Source organism: Dama dama, chromosome 4 (genome assembly GCF_033118175.1).
Source record: "Dama dama isolate Ldn47 chromosome 4, ASM3311817v1, whole genome shotgun sequence".
NCBI classification, from domain to species: Eukaryota; Metazoa; Chordata; class Mammalia; order Artiodactyla; family Cervidae; genus Dama; species Dama dama.
This window is the reverse complement of record NC_083684.1, coordinates 70,299,931-70,303,941: the sequence shown is the minus strand read 5'-3', so window position 1 is coordinate 70,303,941 and position 4,011 is coordinate 70,299,931.

Here is a 4,011-nt window from a genome sequence, read left to right as displayed (position 1 = left end):
AACAAGGATGGAATCTCGTTTGCGACTTGGCTGAACGAACTGCCCCAGAGTCCTTTGCGTGGCGCCTTTCGAGACTCAGACTACACCGCCCAGGAGCCCCTGCGGCCTGTTTTCACGCCTTGTGATGACGCGCTGCGTGTGGGCCCGGTGGGGACGCGGGCGCCCTCTGGTGGCGGCGCGTGAGGTGATCGCGAGACTGAGAGGATGGGAGGTGTGAGCTCGCTCCCGTGATCTGGGCATGTGGGTGCCGGCTTGCGATTGTGCGTTCTGTGTACGTAACCCACCATTTGTGGCTGTGTACTGAGGAGAGTGAAAAAGTTGGCTTAAAGCTTAGCATTCAGGAAACTAATATCATGGCATCTGGTCCCATCACTTCATGGGAAATAGGTGGGGAAACAGTGGCTGACTTTATTTTGGGGGGCTCCAAAATCACTGCAGACTTACTCCTTGGAAGGAAAGTTATGACCAACCTAGATAGCATATTAAAAAGCAGAGACATAACTTTACCAACAAAGGTCCGCCTAGTCAAGGCTATGGTTTTTCCAGTGGTCATGTAGGAATGTGAGAGTTGGACTGTGAAGAAAGCTGAGTGCCAAATAATTGATGCTTTTGTACTGTGGTGTTGGAGAAGACTCTTGAGAGTCCCTTGGACTGCAAGGAGATCCAACCAGTCCATCCTAAAGGAGTTCAGTCCTGGGTGTTCATTGGAAGGACTGATGCTGGAGCTGAAACTCCAATACTTTGGCCACCTCATGCGAAGAGTTGACTCATTGTAAAAGACCCTGATGTTGGGAGGGATCAAGGGCAGGAGGCGAAGGGGACGACAGAGGATGAGATGGCTGGATGGCATCACCGACTTGATGGACATGAGTTTGGGTGAACTCCGGGAGTTGGTGATGGACAGGGAGGCCTGGCGTGCTGCGATTCATGGGGTCGCAACGAGTCAGACACAACTGAGCGACTGCACTGAATTGCTTCCCTGGTGGCTCAGTGGTGAAGAATCCGCCTGCCGATGCAGGGTACTGTGGTTGGATCCCTGGGTCGGGAAGATCCCCTAGAGGAGGGCAAGGCACCCCACTCCAGTATTCTTGCTGGAGAATCCCATGGACAGAGGAACCTGGTGGGCTACAGTCCATGGGGGTCGCAAAGAGTCGGACACGACTGAGCGACTTCACTTTCACGTTTCACTTTCTATTTTTGGAAACTAATTTTGAATGTGTGTGCCTGTGCACCCCCACCTGTCATGTGTGGCTGCCTTTGGACAATGCAGAGCTGAGTAGCGGCCACAGACATTGGCCCACAGAGGTTAAAATACTGACTCTGTACATCCCGGTTTTTGTGGTTGTGAGTTTGTGTGTCAAGGAGAACCCACAGATAGTGTGTGCGGTTTCTGGAAGTGTAACCAAGCAGGACCCCATGATGGAGGGGCAGCCCTTCCCCCACGGCCTCCGCTGCAGCTCCCCTCTGAAGTAGCAGATGGTAGTTGATGCACATTTGCTGTGTTGTTTTGCAGCTGTGAACCCCTCTCTCCCACCAAATGGACAAGCTATTAATACTTCATGACGGTGAGCACATAGCCCCAGGCCTCCTGCAACCTAAGGCCTGATAATATTGACCCGTGTGACACAGCCCTGCTGTGTCACCGTCAGCCAATCAGAGAACTGTGCGCAAGCTGATCATCATGATCCCCGCCCGCCAAGTACACACACTAGTGCTTTAGAAGTGCTTCACTGAGCTCCAGAGTGTGGGCTCAGTAGGTGTGTGTGGCGCACAGGCTTTGTTGCCCCAGGACATGTGGAATCTTCCCCCATCAAGGACCCAACCCACGTTCCCTGCATTGGCAGGCCCATTCTTACCCACTAGACCACCTGGAAGCCTTTTACTTTTATTTCTTAACAAATCAGAACTCACATGAATTTTTAAATACTGGTTTTTTTTCCTCTTATTCTGTGTGTTTGAAATATCATGTAACTTTTTGAAGCAGCAGTAGCTTACAGTTAATAAGGAACATGGTTTTCTTTTTTTGTGTATGCATGTGTAGTGGGTGTGTATTTAACATGTATATATTACATTAAAATTTCATTTCTGGCACTGAACCTTTAGTTTTATATGACTTCCACCTAGTATGAAATAGTATTCTTGGAACACAGTTATTTTCAATGAAGTGTGTAACTGAACTGTAGGATTAAAGTTAGCTTCCTATGAGCATGCTCAAACACCAGAACATCAGGATACTCAGCATTTACATCTAATCCAGGGATATGAGGCCATCATTCCCATGGGAATAGGGCTTGAGGAAGCCCAGCCATGTTCTCTTGGTAAATTTTATCAAAGGCTTCACTCCGGGCCACTGTGAACAGACTTTTCCAGTCCCCATTTGTATTTGTATTCCTGACACAATCATTTGTATTTGATTCCTGACAAATACAAAACAGTAAGTCCAGATCTACCGCACAATTGCACTCGTCTCTCACACACTAGTAAAGTAATGCTCAAGATTCTCCAAGCCAGACTTCAGCAATACATGAACTGTGAACTTCCAGATGTTCAAGCTGGTTTTAGAAAAGGCAGAGGAACCAGAGATCAAATTGCCAACATCCGCTGGATCATCGAAAAAGCAAGAGAGCTCCAGAAAAACATCTATTTCTGCTTTGTTGACTATGCCAAAGCCTTTGACTGTGTGGATCACAATATGCTGTGGAAAATCCTGAAAGAGGTGGGGATACCAGACCACCTGACCTGCCTCTTGAGAAACCTGTATGCAGGTCAGGAAGCAACAGTTAGAACTGGGCATGGAACAACAGACTGGTTCCAAATAGAAAAAGAAGTACGTCAAGGCTGTATATTGTCAGCCTGCTTATTTAACTTCTGTGCAGAGTACATCCTGAGAAAGGCTGGACTGGATGAAGCCCAAGCTGGAATCAAGATTGCTGGGAGTAATATCAATAACCTCAGATATGCAGATGACACCACCCTTATTGCAGAAAGTTAAAAAGAACTAAGAGCCTCTTAATGAAATTGAAAGAGGAGAGTGAAAAACTGGCTTAAAACTCAACATTCAGAAAACTAAGATCATGGCATCCGGTCCCATCACTTCATGGCAAATAGATGGGGAAACGGTGGAAAGAGTAGCAGACTATTTTTGGGGGCTCCAAAATCACTGCAGATGGTGACTGCAGCCATGAAATTAAAAGATGCCTCCTCCTTGGAAGGAAAGTTATGACCAACCTAGACAGCATGTTAAAAAGCAGAGACATTACTTTTCCAATAAAGGTCTGTCTAATCAAGGCTGTGGTTTTCCCAGCAGTCATGTATGGATGTGAGAGTTGGACTGCAAAGAAAGCTGAGTGCCGACGAATTGATGATTTTTGAACTGTGGTGTTGGAGAAGACTCTTGAGAGTCCCTTGGACTGCAAGGAGATCCAACCAGTCCATCCTAAAGGAAATCAGTCCTGAATATTCATTGGAAGGACTGATGCTGAAGCTGAAACTCCAGTACTTTGGCCACCTTATGCGAAGAGCTGACTCATTTGAAAAGACCCTGATGCTGGGAAAGATTGAAAGTGGGAAGAGAAGGGGATGACAGAGGATGAGATGGTTGGATGGCATCACCGACTCAATGGACATGAGTTTGGGTAAACTACGGGAGTTGGTGATGGACAGGGAGGCCTGGCATGCTGCAATTCATGGGGTCGCAAAGAGTCAGACACGACTGAGCAACTGAACTGACTGAAGTCCAGATCAGATTTATAAATATGGCCTCAAGACATCATTTGAACTTCTGTGTCTGTTACTACTGCCAGTCTGTGACAAATACTGAACTGGAAATGGTAGGCGGTGTACCCAAGAGGTTAAAATTTTCTTGTCTGGAGACTGTCAGTCCAGTTCAGTTCAGTCACTGAACTGGGCGATTCTGAACTTCCCGCCTGGTGTTGGCGAAGCTCTGTTATTGAAATAATCAGTAATAAATGACCGTGCCTGGGTGCCTGCTTCCTAGTAAGTTCTCAGACA